General features: G+C 43.5%; 2 pseudogenes; one reads left to right on the top strand and one right to left on the bottom strand.

Moving 5' to 3' along the window:
- The first annotated feature begins 3,939 nt into the window (after nucleotides 1–3,939).
- On the top strand, nucleotides 3,940–4,824 carry LOC101087156 (annotated as a pseudogene).
- A 2,175-nt stretch (nucleotides 4,825–6,999) lies between these two features.
- LOC123385739 lies at nucleotides 7,000–7,524 on the bottom strand (annotated as a pseudogene).
- Nucleotides 7,525–17,745: the final 10,221 nt, after the last annotated feature.

The following is a 17,745-nucleotide window of genomic DNA, read 5'->3' as shown; positions in this document are numbered from 1 at the left end:
TTGGTTCTAAGCAGTAGGAGGCAGATGTGATGCTGGCACAGGGACCTTATCAGACAGGGGTGTCCTGTTCACTGTCCTCCTACATGGTCACACATTTTCAGATACCCGCATTCCCCTGTAGTCTGACATTCTAAAGTTCATGCTGACTTATCCTGCCTTGTCCTATTGTGATAGTTACTTTTATGTGTCATCTTGACTGGACCATGGGGTGTCCAGATATTTGGCTAAACATCATTTCTGTGAGGGTGTTTCTGGATGAGATTAGCATTTGAATCAGTAGACTGAGTAGAACAGTTGCTCTTCTCAGTGTGGGCAGGCGTTATCCAATCCACTGGAGGCCTGAATTAGAACAAAGAGGTGGAAGAGGGGGGGAATTTGCTGTCTGCCAGACTGTTTGGGCCGGGACATCCACCTTCTGTTCTCAGACTTGGACTCACACTAACAGTTCTCTGGATTCTCAGGCCTATGGACTCAGCCTTGAACTACACCTGAATGTCCAGCTTGCAGAAACCAGACCACAGAACTTCTCAGTCTCCATACTCATGAGAGCCAATTTCTTATAATAAATGTCTTTATATATAAATCCTATTGGTTCTGTCTCTCTAGAGAATCCTGACTAATATGCCCCTTGTCTAGATAATGAGGACTCTTTGGTTACCTCCGTTCTTCCCAGTGAAAACGTGAAACTTTCTGAAGCTCTCTGGCAATGTTCCAGAGCGCTGTGAGGCTCCCAGCGGGCTCAGGACCTCTCAGTCTGGACATGCAACTCGCTATTTCCATTCTACTGCCCGCACACCAAACTGGCGGGAAGGAATGCGGTTGGGTTTGATTTGCCATTTCCCACAATCCAAAATAGAAACTTAGTGTGCATATTTCTGGCTTGAGAAACCACCCAGGAATGTGTCACCTAGGATGCTTTTGGCTGCAAGGAACAGAAGATCCAACGGAAAATGCCTTTAACAATAAGAAATGTTTGACCTCATATAACAAAAATATTACAGTAGTAGTTCTCAAAATGTGATCTAGTGACCCCTGAAGGTCCCTAAAACCCTTTCAGGGCCTTGGCATGGTGAAAAACATCCATCCCAAGTGCAGGATAGACCGATGGATTTTAATTTGTAATAAAGCAGAAGTCAACAGTTGTTTACAAAAAGTTTATTTCAAAACAGTTTCTGTAAATAAAGTTTTATTGGAACACAACCATACTCGTGTGTCCACAGATCATCGACGGCTGCTGTCGAGCTACACTGGCCGACCGCAGCAGCTGTAACGGAAACTTCAAGGCCTGCAGAGTGGAAAATATTACTGTCTGACCCTGTACAGTAAAAATGTCCTGAGTCCTGTAACAGAGTATAAGTATTTTTGGAGATCCTTTCAGAGCCCACATTATAAATCACCTGTAAATAACTGCAACTTGTTAAGTTTTTGGTGTCTACTAAAGAAGAATGTCCACAATTCTCTCAACACGAATAAAAATATTGCTGCCTTTTTCCACTACATATCTGAGTGCGGCCAGATTTGTTTGTTTGTTTGTTTGTTTTTTCAACCAAAACAACAGATAAGAGCAAAATGAATTCAAAAGAAGTTATGAAAATCCAGCTGTCTGGTATTAAGCCAGACATTAAAGGGATTTGCAAAAACAATGTAAAACAATGTCACTGGTATCCCTAAGTTATTTTTTGTTTTATAAGACATTATTTTTCATAAAAATGTTAGTTGTGGTAATATGTCATCGGTTTTAGATTCTATAATAGATTAATTATCTACTTAAACACTTTTTTATGTTTATTTTTGAGAGAGAGAAAAAGAGAGACAGACTGTGAGCCGGGGAGGGGCAGAGAGAGAAGGAGACACAGAATCCAAGCAGGCTCCAGGCTCTGAGCTGTCAGCACAGAGCCCAATGTGGACCATGAGATCATGACCTGAGCTGAAGCCAGACACTCAACCAGCTAGGCCACCCAGGTGTCCCAATTATCTATTTAAATTAATAATAAATACATGTTTTTGATGTTCTCAATTTCAATTAATAATATAGTAAACATTGATAGCTATAACTCACATATACAAAAGTTCGTTGGGATCTTCAATAATTATTTTTTCTTTAATTTTTTTAAATGTCTACTTATTAAAAAAATTTTTTAATGTTTATTTATTTATGAGACTCAAAGAGACACAGCATGAGCAGGGGAGGAATAGAGAGAGGGGGGTACACAGAATCCAAAGCAGGCTCCAGGATCTGAGCTGTCAGCACAGAGCCCTACGTGGGGCTCAAACTCACAAACTGCGAGATCATGACCGGAGCAGAAGTAGGACGCTCACTGACTCAACCACCCAGGCACCCCTATTTACTTATTTTTGAGAGACAGAGAGTGCACAAGCAGGGGGACGGACAGAGAGACAAAGAAGAGAAAGAGGGAGACAGAAAATCCAAAGCAGGTTCTGTCCTGCCAGCTGAGAGCTCAATGTGGGGCTCAAACTCATGAGCCGTGATGTCATGACCTGAGCCGAAGTTGGATGCTTAACCAACTGAGCCACCCGGGTATCTTCAATAATTGTTAAGACTGTAAAGGGGCCCTGAGACTGTTTGAGAATGGCTAGTTTAAAGCTAGGACAGATTCAGGGTTGGTCATCTCACTGATGTTATCACAGACCTAGGTGTTTTCTAGAACTGTTATTGTCAACATCCTGTTGGCCTTCCCTTTAGATCAGCTTCCCTCATGGGTGCTGCTGCAACTCTTTGTGGCATCACATGTCTTCAGAGGCAGAAAAGGTACTATTTATTTTTACCCATTTATTTTCTAAGAGTGAGGAAAACCTCTCTTAGAAGCAGTATACTGGTTTTGTATTTGTATTTTTTTAAAACCACATAATAACCCCCTCCAAACCTCATTAAAAGAGTATATAGGAAGTAAATTGATTCCAGACCAATTCTTGTGCCATAAACCATGAGAACACTGGACAGGATATAAGAAACCACTGTTTCCAGTCCTCAGAAAACACACACCTTTTGAAAAAAAGGGGAAATGAGCTGAACCCTACAATCACTTGTGCTTTCTGCCTGAAGAACCTTCTAAACCCTGGTGCAGAGAGAAGGAATCCAAGCAGAGCACAGCAGTCTTGCTGAGCTGAGAAGACAGAGACAGACGTTTGGAACGCTGAGGGAGGCTGAGGTTGCAAAGCAACGCAACGAAATAGCTCCATAAATCTGCATGACACTTGTGAAGGTTCTGGCTGAAGGCTAGCTTCTGTGATATACAGGGGAGATTCCACAAGGCCAAGCAAAGAACAGCTACCAGAGAAAAAAGAAACTATTTGGTAATTATAGCTTGCACGGCACTGGAGACATTTGAGTTCTGACCAGCCACATGGAGATATGTCGATGAACACCCAGGATATTCAGTAGAAATCCCAGAAAGGTCACACCTGAGGAACAGAACTTAAGTAGCACTAAAGTAAAGGCTACTCCAGATTCACCCAACAGAGCTTAGAAACAAGCCTGGGAAGGACCCTGCTGATCTGCAAGTAAGAGAACTACCTGCAAGAAGGAAGCCCAGCACTCTGTCAAAGAGGACAACAAAATCCAAATGCCCGAAAATAAAACATTTGTAATATCTTAAATTCAATCAAAAGATAGTAGACATGAAAAGAAGTATGAAAATGTGACCCATATTTCGGGGGTACGGAGATCAAGGCAATAGAAAGAGAGCCAGAAATGACAGATTTTTTAAATGTCAGGATCAGACAAGGATTTAAAAACAGCTTTTATGAATATATTGAAGGATTTAAGTGGGAGGCGGAGCAGGGCTTGGGGAGGAGGACACGCTGGGCTGAGAGAACTGTCTGGGAGCAGTTCTGACGGAGGTGGGCGAGCAGCCCGCGGAGGGGGCGGGGCCCGCCGGGGTAGCAGCCGGCCTGTGAGCTGTGCGTCGCTCATCGCTCATGGAGCGCTTTGTGCTGCAGGTGCACGTGTCCACGTGTCGCTGCTTGGCCACCGTGGGATGCCTTCCACCGAGGCTTCTTCCTCTTCTGCTACCAGAGCCACCAGGCTAAGACGGCTGTGAGTTTTTAGGAATCAGGAAAAAGGAGTATTACTCCTATGAGACACCTTCTGAGGATCGTCCCCACAGACAGGAGAATCCTTGTGCCTCCAGCTGGAGTCTGGTGCTCCCCTCTTCAGGGCCTGCGGCTATCTGGGCCCCCAGACCTGCTCCAGATGTCCCAAAGCACATTACCGCTTTGGATAGTTGAGTTCCAGACTCCCACTTCCTCTTTTAAGGATTTGAAATTGTAATAGAAACAGAAGATGGCATTACACCTGAAGTCGTGGGAAAGGGTGATGTTGCAGAGATCATAGGAAGCGTGGGTGAAGCGCACGAGAAAGAATTGGATTCCACCGCAAAACATGAGTCCAGGGAAGAGAAAATCTTCCAGAAGTTTAAACCTACCATAGCTTTTGAATCTGGACAAGATTCTCAGAGATTGGCGGAAGTGTTGTCCTGATCTGGATTCCTGGTGAAAATATCCCCCCAGAAAAGGGTATTCCAGATTGCCCCTGTAGTGCCAAGAGAGTATTTGAATTCCAGGCCATGCCTCAGCAACTCAGTTACCTTGAGGCAGACATACTAGGCAGAAGTGTTGACTAGGCCGCCCGGCTGGCCTCCCTGGTGCTCAAAGCTGTAGACTGGGCTCTGGATACACAGAAGAATTTGTATGAAGCAAGATGTAACAGATACACCTCATAGACATCGTTGTAAAGCCTTAAAAATGCTGCTAATCTCTCAGACCTTGCAGTTCTGTGTCTTGGACTTTATCCTAAGGAAATAATTATACCAGAGACACTAGTACAAAAATGTTATTTTAGGCATTGCTTACAATGTCCAACAAAAATGTCCAGTGACAGGGAATTAAATAAATTTTGGTACATCCATGCAGCGCAAGACTATGCAGTCTTAACAGTACAGACCTATATGGACACCAAACAAGATCTGGATCTAAGCTGATCTAAACTGATCCATACCAAGGGGCCATTATAAATGGTATTCACAGTATGATCGTATTTTCATCAAAATATTTGTACATGTGTATGTGCACAGAAATAAATCTGGAAAGACATATACCAGGTGTGAACTGGTTACCTATGAATGGTGAGACCAAGTGAAATGATCCTTTTACTTATATGTATATGTCTTTCTACAATAAAAGTGGATAATATGCCTAAGTAAGGAAAAAGAAGTTTTGTTTTCTGTTAAGATTGGATTTTTAGCATTCCGATGATGTAAAGTGAAATGGTTACAAAACTGTCAAATTAGGAAAGATTAGCCGTGCCAAACATTAGGTGAAGCAAGATAGAACTAGTTTTAGAAGGCACAGAGCATTTGGATTCCTTTTCCATTGCATTATATCCAAAGTTGAGATTTCCAGGGTGGGAGCAGATCTAAAATTCCTGACCCACTCTCCCTCTAGAGTGGTAACATGCTTGGCCAGAGACATCAGCACCAAACCCTCCTGCCCTTTGCTTGCCTACTTCATATTCTCCTCACCCTGTGCTGACAGGGTTTTTATTGATTCTGGCCCGACAGCTGGGCTGTAAAATGTCACATAGCACGGATGATGCACGTTCACCCTGGAACATTTTTCATTCCTCAGCAGTCTGTAGCCCAGCCCTTTGCCAGCAGCTGTGAGGCCAAAACTAATGACTTGGAAGCAGGTTGAGGTCCATGGGCATCTCAGATGGGAAAACCACCAGGCAGAGGTTCCTACCAGGGGGCATAGTACTTATAACAAAACGCAGTTCAGCAAAAATTGGCTGATGGAGAAGTGACTGAGACCATTCTCTACACTTAAGAAACTTCAAGTGTAGCAGAGAGAGAAGCAGAATTTCAGTGTAAAATTGTCAGAACCAAAGGGGTGCAGGAAATCCACGTGGGCGTTCAGAAAAAACGGACTGGGAAAGGGGAGCCACATCTGGAAATGGATGGGTGAGCAATGAATGTCTACAGGAAGAGGGATGGAGCAGGTGCCAAAGGTCAGAACTGCTCAGCAGGAGATTGTGGGGACAGAAGTATAGTACTGGGCAGGGCTGGAGGTAGGGTGAGCTGTCCCTGAGAGGGTAAGCCTGCTTTCAGCAGGTATCAGAAGTGCCATATTAGGGGGCATGCACTTTATACTGTGTGGAAGCAGAATTGTAAGAGAAATAACAGAGGGTCAGGTTTCATTTCCAATAATGACTCCTGCCACAGTCCAAGGCATGGGTGGGAATATTTCTGTGTTACACAGTGCCTCTGACGTGGTAGGTGCTCAGTAAATACCTGTTGAATGAAAGATCAGTGAATAAAGGAAAAAGAAAAAGTTCCTTTTTAATAGGCTTAGTGGGTGTGCAGCAAAAAAAGTAGATTATGAAATTCTCCAGACAGGTGGGGTGGGGGCGGGGGAATGTGACACTGCTGTCACAGGCACAACCAGGTGCAGCTTTGTTTCATTTTGTTTTTAATATGCTAATGTTGCCAGGGAAAGGTTTATCCTGGGAGCTCCAGAGCTAGAATGTGTCAAAACTCTACTGACAACATTATCTAGAGCCCTGCTACTCACAGGATGGTCTGGGGGCGGCAGCAGCATCCACTGGGTGCTTGTTAGAAATGTAGGGCAGCCAGCCCTGTCCCCAGCTGAGTCAGAATCTGCATTTTAACAAGTGCCCCGGGGTGGGGGAGGGGGAGAGCAGGCAGTCTAAAGTTTGAGGTGTCAGTCTGGGTGTGGAAGCTATGCCCTACATGAGGAGTCATCAGGAGGACCTGGGAGAGGGGAGAAGAGCTAGAAATCCCCATTTCCCTACTTCTCCTCTCCTGAGGCTCCAAGTGGGACCTAACAGGAATCTATGAGTTTCTTCCCAAACCCCAGCAACTTCACAAAGTTCAACCTCACACTTGCCTGTTTTTTTTTCCTTTTTTTTTTTTTTTTTTTTGCCTATGAAAATGTATTACTGTCGTGTGTGCACCATCACATTTAAGACCCTGGTCTTTCCTTCTTGCCTTTTATACAACCAAAACAGAGACTTTGGCTACTTTGACATCCTTAATGTCTCCAGGAATGTCACTGACAACATGATCTTTGTGACCAAATCCAGCCACCAGAACATCCATCATTTTCCTCAATAAAATTCAAACAACCATCATTGGGTACAAAGGCTGTGATTATTTATTTATTTATTTATTTATTTATTTATTGTCTTTCTTGATCACCTGGACCCTGACGCACTTTCTGATACAGAATTTGGCTGTTTGTCTTCAACCCCTACTTTTTCCAACACAATTTCTTTTGCAGAGGAATCACTTCCAAAATGGTTGGCCTTCGGGGCTGTGCCCAAGCTCGCTTGTGCTGTTCATCACACCACCTCTGATCTCAGTGGTGGCTATGGAGCTTCCTGGCAGTACAAAGCCCCCAACACTTGCCTGTCCTGCAGGCACCATGGGCCTGAGCCAAAGAGCTCAACCTTACACTTTGGGAGTGCCCACAATGAGGTTCGTCCATGCCCTCTCCTCACTCAGCTACTGTGTGTGTGTGTGTGTGTGTGTGTGTGTGTGTGTGTGTGGTGTCACCATCCCTCTGCTCTCTGACTTGAGTACCAGCCATGCCTCCTGAGGACAGACAGGTAGGAGGCTTGGCTGGGAGGGCACTCTGTTTAAGAGATGACAGCTCTGGGGTGCCCAGCTGGCTCAGTCGGTTAAGTGTCCGACTCTTGATTTCGGCTCAGATCATGATCTCACGGTTCGTGAGTTCGAGCCCTGCTTGGGATTCTGTCTCCCACTCTCTCTACCCCTTCCCCACTTGTGCACCCTCGCTTGCACTCTCTCTGTCTGTCTGTCTGTCTCTCTCAAATCAATTAAGTAAACATTAAAAAAAGAGAGAGATGACAGTTCTTCTGTACCGTGTTTAATGCTATCCATAGTCCTGACCACAATCAGTAATAATATCAAATACTGGGGGCACCTGGGTGGCTCAGTCAGTAAGTGTCTGGCTTTTGATCTCCACTCAGGTCATGATCTCACGGTTTGCTTGGGATTCTCTCTCCCTCTCTCTGTGCCCCTCCCCTACTCACACGCTCTCTCTGTCTCTCTCAAAATAAATAAGTGAACATTAAAAAAAACACTGCTATTTTAGCACTGTTCTAGGTACACAAATGCACTGTTCTAGGTATTGCATTTGTATATAACCTTATAGAACAGCCATCATGACCATTCCTAGTTTAATGATGCAGAAACTAAAACCCAGAGAGGTTAAGTAACTCGCCCAAGTCACACAGCTTATAATCAGAACGATGCCGGATTATCATTTGGGCACCGGTGGCAGAGCTGCTTGATGCTCTATTGGACAAAACCTTCAGCAAAAGAGCTTTGCTCACTTATTGTTGGACATACGAGCTAAAAGCTAGAGAAAGCATTCAGAAGGAACTTGGGACTTAGTGAATGGCTTAAAAATGAGTTAAAACATGGGGCACCTGGGTGGCTCAGTTGGTTAAGCGTCCGACTTCAACTCAGGTCACCATCTCGTGGTCCGTGAGTTTGAGCCCCATGTCGGGCTCTAGGGTGATGGCTCTGAGCCTGGAGCCTGCTTCGGATTCTGTGTCTCCCTCTCTCTCTGCCCCTCCCCTGTTCATGCTCTGTCTCTCTCTGTCTCAAAAATAAATAAACATTAAAAAAAATGAGTTAAAACAGGACATATGGATCTGGCTATCCATCTCACTGCAGGGTAGATGTGTTCCCTGGAACCAAGGTGCTCCTACTAAGTTCCCGTAACTGAAGCATAATCAGTCCCAAACTCCAGCCCATGTGTCTGGGACAAATAGAGGGATCTTTACTGAAAGATGCTGTTGTCATGAACAACCGGTTGACTGTGTGTGTGGAAGGCAGGAGAAATGGAGCCAAGGTGGGGGGAGAATACCAGGCTAAGGCCATGGAGCTGAAGGATTTGTTCAAGAAGATTTGAAGCCCCAGAGAGAAATACCGACTGTCCAAAGGGGAAGTGTCTGCATCGCCAGTGGCTCAGGGATAACTGAAAGAACAAAACAGAAACCCTGGGTAGCCCAAAGCCAGAGCTCCCACCTCAGGCCATGCCCAGAAGTGAGAGAAAGAAGGAAACCAGTACTTAGGAGGACAGAGGGCCCCATCCCAGGTCCATTGTGGCCCAGATGACCCAGTCTCTCTGCTTGGTGCTCAACTCAGACAGGGTTGAAGTAAGGAAGATGGCGGAGGGGAGCCCAGTGGACGGTGCCAGCTGAGACAATCTGCAAGACAGTTGAGTTAGGACAAGAATCTTGCAGCTTAGAAGTCCTCTGCTTCCAAGCTTTAGAGTTTCTAGTTTCTTTTTCTTTTTTTTTTAATGTTTATTTATTTTTGAGAGACAGAGGGAGACATGGCATGAGTGAGGGAGGGGCAGAGAGAGAGGGAGACACAGAATCCAAAGCAGGCTCCAGGCTCTGAGCTGTCAGCACAGAGCCCTACGTGGGGTCAAACTCTTGAGCTGTGAGATCATGACCTGAGCCAATGTCAGATGCTCAGCTGACTGAGCCACCCAGGCGCCTTTAGAGTTTCTAGTTTCTAATTTCTTCAATGAAGTTTCTAAGTTCATCTTACAGAGCTGTCCTACAGGGGTGCCTGGGGGGCTCACTTGGTTAAGCATCCGACTCTTGATTTAGGCTCAGGTCATGATCTCACAGTTCATGAGTTCAAGCCCTGCATCAGCCTCCATGCTGACAGTGCAGAGCCTGCTTGGGATTCTCTTTCTCTCCCCCTCTCTCAGCCCCTCCCCACTCACACTCTCTGTCTCTCTCTAAATAAATAAACTTAAAAAAACAAACAAACCTTCTTTTTTTTAAAGGAACGATCTTGCAAAAGGGCTCCCTACCTGGCGAGAAATCGGGAGTGTCAGTGAACCCCTAGATTGCAGGAGGAGTGGTGATCTTGCAGTGACTTGCCTGAAGGCCTGGACATAGAAGCTGGTCTGGGGATGGCAGGGCACCCAGAAGGACCAGGATGAGGGGCATCTAGGAAGGCTGTTCATCCCTCCTGTCCTGGACTGTGAATTCTCTTCCTCTTCCTCCTCTTTTAGTCAACAGCTTCCAGCTGTGTTTCTCCTTAACAGGCTCCTCTTTCTGGAAGGTCATTACTGGTGCTCATATAGAGAAAGCCTTCTTTAGCTCACATCCTCCTTTCTTCCACCTCCTGCCTGGCTGGCCTCCTCCTGCTTCTGAGCTTCTGGTTCTGTAAGAAGCAATAGCATCACAGACTGAGGAAATACTGCAGAAAATAACCACATCTTCTATGTTAAAAAAAAAAAAAATCTAGTTGAAGCCTTGCATAATTGAGTACAGGATTCAACACTAAAAAAAATTTTTTTTTAAATTCTTATGAATAGAAGTCAGACCCACACATGGGTGCTGTATAATGAAGATCTGCCCACAAAGACTGCTCTGGGTAAAAGCTGGGTAGATGGCAGCCCGCCCTCTTCCTGTGCCAGCACACACACCAACCCCTTGGCTTTATAAGAATACCCAAACAAAGGAGCTTGATTGTGTGAAATGCTAGCCAAGGAGCCAGCCTGTGAGCCTACCCAGGTGACCGGATGGTGCAGGGCTGGCGGTGAACACCACAGGTCAAGAAGGCAGGAATGCTGAGTGCAGGACCCCGCTTCCAGCAGAAGAGTGGCAAGCTATAGTCTGGTGTGTCTCCTGTGAAGAGAAAGAGATAGGATCTACAACAAGTGACAGTCATACCGTCTTCCTTCCAGAGACCTGTCAGCATTGCTAGCAAATAAAACAATAGAAGGAAAAGGAGTCCATGCTGAGGGTGACAAGAAGCACACAGTTCTGTTCAGGAGACAGTACTCATTATCTCGCTGCATTTTCTTTAATAACATAGCTTGGCTGTTTCAAGAGCTACTGTTTAAATCAGTCCAGCCTCCTACAAGAATCCTGATTCCTATTATTATGTGGATCACATTAGACCTTTTAGTTTGGGAGAATGTAAATGTTGCCTCTTTATGAAAATTGCCCTGGCTTCAAACCAATAAGAATTAGTTGTTGTCATCTCTGTGTCTCCATGGCACCTTCACAGCATTTACCGCAGTCTGGCTGTACTTAATTGTGCTTATACTTGCCTCCCTGACTGACTTTGAAGACTCCTTGAAGGCTAGAGTATGTTTATTCCTATTTGTAACTTTTAGCACAACATCCTGCACGCAGTGGGTACCCAATAAATATTTGTTGAAGTAAATGAATAATTAAATAGAAACATGACAGATGGAACTACAAGACTTTAGAAATGACTGGATTCTGGGAGATGTGGAAGATAGTGGAGGTGGGACCATAGGTTTGAATCTCCCTTGACCATCCTTCCCCATCAGCACCACCCCCCCATCAAAAAAACCCCCAAAAAACAAAGAAACAAAAAACAGACCAAGAAGCTAACTAAATGAATGCTCAAACTAAAAAACCAAAATCCCTTTCAGAACAAGCCTGAAAGTGAGTAAAAACTGCTGGAAGGAGATTCCATGATATGGAGGATAAGATTAACAGCAGCAAAGGAAAAAGAAGATCCCAGTAAAAATGAAGGAGAGGCAACATTGAAGCAGATCTTTAAAGTAGGGCGGTTTCTGAAGCCAACAGAAGGGGGAGCTATAGAGCCATTCACCCCTTAAAACTATCCTGGCCTTTCTCTTAGTCCTAAAAAACCACAGTAAAACTCATTTCATCTAAAAATGGGCAACAGAAAAGGATCATGATCAAATCCAATAAAATCAAGAATAAACAGGAGCAGACTAATGTCTTTACAAATGATGAAAGTATGCCAGAAAGACAACAGATACAAACTAGTGAAAACTGACCTCAAATTTCAAATTCGCCAAAAAAAGAAGGAAAGTCAAGCAAAGGATAACAGATATATAAGGAAAAAATATGTTAAAATTAGAAAAACTCTGACATGAGATTCTTGGAGAAAAGAAATATTTGTAAATAAGTGAAAGAACTGAGAAAAAAAGGCAAAAATAAAGAAAAAGTTATAATGAAGTCCAAATTAAAAGGAACACAAGAGCAAATAAACAGGACGGACACTAAGAGAATTAGTAGATGGAAAGAAAGAAAACATACTTTTAAAATTTATCTATTTTGAGAGAGAGAGAGAGAGAGAGAGAGAATCCAAAGCAGGCTCTGCACCATCAGCACAGAGCCCGATGCAGGGCTTGAACTCAGGAACCGTGAGATCATGACCTGAGCCGAAATCAAGAGTTGGGCGCCCAACCGACACCCAGGTGCCCCGAAAACACATTTTAATCAAAGAAAATGAAGAGAGGATTTCTACTTTTGGCTGGGATGAGGCAATCAGCGTTAGATATATCTTCCTGACTGCAATAACTAAAAAGGGGGACAAAATATATGAATCAATGTTTCTCAGGACATTGCACAACAAGCAATGCATGACAGATGGCGGGGGGGGGGGGGGTGGAACTTCACCCAGAGAGCTCTGGAGATCTGCAGAAAGGTCCCCTCCAGTCTTGGGCTGAGAATTGACAGGCACATAAAAAATTAGAAATTACTCAAGAATAGGGAAGGAACAACTGGAAAGCAGTAAACCAAACAATTCCTTGAGGTTACACAGGGTTAGGAATGATTTGTGTTCCTGTGAGCTGGAATGGAAATGCCTCCTGGGCATTGCCTTAATAGTGGGGCTAAATTATCCCGAGACCTAAGAGTACTCTGGACTTGCCCTACTGTAGCTTAGAAGCAAGCTTTGAAAAGATCCAACCTATTCCAAGTATGTCCACTCTTCTTAAATAACAAGTTTTTTTTAAAAAAGGAAGAAAAGAGATCATCTTAATAAAAGCAGCTAGGCATAATAAAACATTACATACATACTACATAATAAAACATAATGACTAGTGACTGCTCATACAACACAAGTCAGGAGACAATACAATGCCATCTTTACACTTTTTTTTTTTTAACATTTATTTATTGTTGAGAGACAGAGAGAGACAGAGCATGAGCAGGAGAGGGGCAGAGAGACAGGGAGACACAGAATCAGAAGCAGGCTCCAGGCTCTGAGCTATCAGCACAGAGCCCGATGTGGAGCTAGAACTCATGAATGGTGAGATCATGACCTGAGCCGACTGAGCCACCCAGATGCCCCTAGAATGGCATCTTTAAAGTGTCGGCAGAAAATACATCATCTATGTAAAATTCTATATCCAGCAAAAATATCTGTCAAAAATGAAGCAGAATGAAGACTTTTTCAGCCAAACAAAAGCTGAAAGATTCATTGCCAGAAGATCAGCGAACAAAAAATGTGAAAGGAAGCTTTTCAGGTAGAAGAAAATGTTATTCAACCCAAACAGAGGAAGAGACCTGAATTGGTAAATGTGTGGATAAATATGTTTTCCTTAGTTTTTAATGTTTTATAATGATAACTGTTTAAAGCAAAGCAGTGACAGTGTAGAGTGGGGTTTTCAAATATGTGAAAATAAGATATGGCTGCAAACGCACAGAAAACAGAAGGGCCAATGGAAGCACGCTACTGGAAGGATCTCATCCTGTGTGTGAAATGAGACACTGTTTTGAAGGTAGATGATGGTAAGTTAAAGATTTATCTTAAAAACCCTAGAGGGGTGCCTGGCTGGCTCAGTTGGTTAAGTTACCAACTTCAGCTCAGGTCATGATCTCATGGTTTGTGAGTTTGAGCTCCATGTTGGGTTCTGTGCTGACAGCTCATAGTCTGGAGCCTGCTTCAGATCCTGTGTATTCCTCTTTCTCTGCCCTTCCCCCACTCACTTTCTCTCTCTCTCTCTCTCTCTCTCTCTCTCTCTCTCTCTCTCTCCCTCTCTCTCTCTGTCTCTCTCTCTGTCTCTCAAAAAATAAACATTAAAAAAATTAAAAAGAACAACTTAGAATAACCACTAAAAAACATACACACAATGAAACCAATAGTGGAGATAAAAATGGAATAAAAAAACCTCACTCATAATAGAGAACCAACGAACAATAACCAAAATTGAAGGTGAAAATGTTAGGACTGGAGTTGAAATGGCCTGGCTCCTAGGACTAGGCTTTTATTATACAAAATGCAAAGAATGTGCCACATGAGGCATCAGGTAAAGAAAGTTTTCTGAGAAGAAGTAGAACCTTAGTATAATGCTAAGAGCTGAAAAGCATTTTGGGAAGAGAAGTAAAACAGGATATTCTTCAGGGGGGAGGATGGTATCTACAATGGTGAAGGATGGAGAAGAGGAAGTGTGACATTTTAGTTGGAGAAATTAATAAAAGAAAGTATTCGTGCAGAATATTGGAAACTAATAAGGGAGGTAAAGAGGTTTGCCAGATGGTCCAGTTCTTTGAAGTTAGACTTGAGTCGCTAGTCAAGATGGAACATCTGAAGATTTGCTTATCTGTGTATCAGGCATGTGTCCTCACCTGCTGCTCTAGATATCCCTTTATATGTGGCTCTCGTCACTTTTTTGGTGTTGTGCTGCAAATATCATGCACTTTGGAGTCAGAAATCCCTGGGGTTTACATCCAGATCCTCCACTTAGAGCCGAGTGATTTGGGGCAAATTGTTTAATCTAAGTCTGAATTCTTTTAGAAACTGTCGGTTCCCTAAACGATGAGACTGTCAGTCATGTGGCCCTTCCTTGCACACATGCTAGGAGGGCACATGATACAGGTAGTTGGTTGATCAGTGTGTCTTTTCCTTTCTCGCATTACTGATTCAGGGGTGGGCACCTGACACAGTTCTGACCAGTCTACCTTCTTCTTTTCTTTGGTTCTCTAGCAATAGGGTGGGTAGAAATGAGCCTAAAGGTGCCACTATGTGGGGAAAGCCTGCCAAAGAATGAAGCTGAAACAGAATGCGGAGGCAGGACAGTAATAAAGGAAAAAGTTCTGATAACATATTTAGAGGCTCCAGATGTAATCATGGTGGAACTTGAAAGATCTGCCCCTGGACTTTTTGATTATGTGAGTCGATAATTTCCAAAACTTACCTTTTCTTTTCTTTTTTTTTTTTTTTTAAACATTTATTTATTTTTCGGACAGAGAGAGACAGAGCATGAACGGGGGAGGGGCAGAGAGAGAGGGAGACACAGAATCGGAAACAGGCTCCAGGCTCCGAGCCATCAGCCCAGAGCCTGACGCGGGGCTCGAACTCCTGGACCGCGAGATCGTGACCTGGCTGAAGTCGGACACTTAACCAACTGTGCCACCCAGGCGCCCCGTCCAAAACTTACCTTTTCATGAGCAAACTTTTAAATTATCTTGGACTCAGTCAAAAGCACCTAAACTATATAGCATTTCTGTAGGATGAAATGAGAAAAATGTGTAACAAACAGTTCACATTCGATTAATACTGATCATTATCACTTTCTTATCACTGTATATACCTCAATGACATTTAAACCTCTGATAAGTAGATATTAAGAACTCTGTTTTATAGGAGGATTTAGAGAGGTGTGTGTGTGGGGGGGGGTAGCTTGTTAAGGACCCGAAGTTAATAAATGACATAAATGAGGTATTTCACATTCTACACTATAGTCTCTGCAATAACATTCCTAGCACATGGTAGGCATTTGGTAAATGTTGATTCCCTTCCTCTTTCCTGTAAATGAGACCCTAAAATCATGCCTAACTACCCAGAGATCTAAAGGAAAGCAGAGTCTGGTAACTTGGTTCTCTAGATCTGGCTCACTTAGGCATAGTTCACTTGTCAGAGCATTAACTTTAAACAATCTTTCCTACTTAATGTTTGACTCTTCCTGTCCTAACCTCTGAAAGCTTGTCCCTCTCAGCTGACCTCCAAGATTCCCAGCTACTTCTGGATGTGGGTATCTCAGATTCCCTGGCATGGGCTGGCCCTCTAGCCCTTTGACTTGCACTAGTCACTGACGCCTACCAGTATCTTCCTGAGCAGGTGTCTCTCATAATTTCTTCCATGTGACCCATGTGGCCCCACAGTTGCTCATGCCTGGTGTGTTCCCTGGTGCCCTCTCCTCCCACTCAGTTCACCAAAGTAGCTTTGGTTCTTTCTCCTCAGTGATCAAGTTTGCAAGTCACAGTGAAATACATTCATGAAAGAAAAATCCTATTGCTTTGGCCTATAGGCCAAATGTTCACGATCAGCACAACCTACTACTACGAACATTTCATTATAGATCTTTGAAAGGAATTTCTCTAGAAGTCATGAATGTGTGTTGTCATCAGTTGATCACAAATTAGAAATGCTGAGAACTAAGTAAACATTTTGATTTAGAAATTTGACTCTAAATTTTCTAAATATTGTAATCCTGAAGAAGAGACATCTTCTTTCAGGGGCATCTGGGTGGCCCAGTCGGTTAAGCATCTGACTCTTGATCTCAGCTCAGGTTTTGATCTCAGGGTCATGAGTTGGGCTCTGCGCTGGGTGTGAAGCCTACTTAAAAAAAGACAAGACAAGAAAAGAAATCTTTCATTCGGTCTTCAGCTCTCTGCTTTGGAAAATGAGCACTTTAAACATGAAGCCCTTTGCAAACTTATATCTACAGAGAGCACTGGAAAGGAGCTGAGAGATCTGGGTTAATGTCACTTCTTGACCACTTTTTAATTATGAAAGAAACTGCCAGTTTCCCATCCAGTGTCCATTCTCCACTTCTTCCTTTCTAACAGAACCTCTAAATTATTGGGGGGATAATGTGTCCATCTAAAAGCCTATTTGTACAGCCTTCCCTGCAAAAAGGGTAGCCAATGCAATGGAAGAAGAAGTCTTTGGGGGGACTCCTGACATTATCTTTAAGGTGGCTTACTTAGCTAGAAGGTACCTTTTTACCCTCCCTCTTCCCCCCCTTCTTTGCTTAGATCTCTACAGTCCCCTCCATTCCTCTAACTATACAATATTAAGACTCTATATGAGTGCACAAGTACAAAATCCCAAGGCTTTCCTAATCTCTATTTTATCTTGGCCATCTGGGCAAATTCAAAAGCATTTACATCGTTAGGTGGAAGTTAAAATGATTATGAGCATAGAGTTACATGTGACCCTACAATTCCACTCCTAGGTATATAGCCAGGAGAAACACACACACACACACACACACACGTACAAGAATATTTATAGCAGTGTTATTATTTTTTTAATTTTTTAAGTTTATTTATTTATTTTGAGAGACAGTGAGAGAGCAAGCAGGGGAGGGACAGAGAGAGATGGGGAGAGAGAATCCCAAGTAGGTTCCACACTGTCAGCATGAAGCCCAACGTGGGGCTCGAACCCACAAACCATGAGATCATGACCTAAGCCAAAACTGTGTCGGACCTTTAACCAACTGAGCCACTCAGGTGCCCAGCAGCATTATTCTTGGTAGCTAAAAAGTGGAAACAACCTAAATGTCCACCAAGTGACGAACTGATAAACAAAATGTGGCATATCCATGCAATGGAATAATATTCATCCATAAACAGGACTGAGGCACTGACACATGCTATGGCATGGATGACCCTTGGAAACATTATGCAAAGTAAAAAAAAAAAAAAAAAAAACCAGACACAAAAAAACCAGAGTGTATGATTCCATTTACATGAAATGTCTAGACTAGGCAAATCCATAGTGTCAGAAAGAGTAGTGGTTGCCAAGGGGCTGGAGGAAGAGGGGAGAGGGAAGGTCTGCCAATGGGCATGGGGCTTGTTTTTTTGGGTGATGAAAATGCCCTGCAATTACACAGTGGTAATAGTTGCACAACTCT

Source organism: Felis catus, chromosome B2 (genome assembly GCF_018350175.1).
Source record: "Felis catus isolate Fca126 chromosome B2, F.catus_Fca126_mat1.0, whole genome shotgun sequence".
Classification (NCBI taxonomy): Eukaryota; Metazoa; Chordata; class Mammalia; order Carnivora; family Felidae; genus Felis; species Felis catus.
Note: the sequence above shows the minus strand (reverse complement) of the source record. Positions and strands in the feature narration are given on the sequence as shown.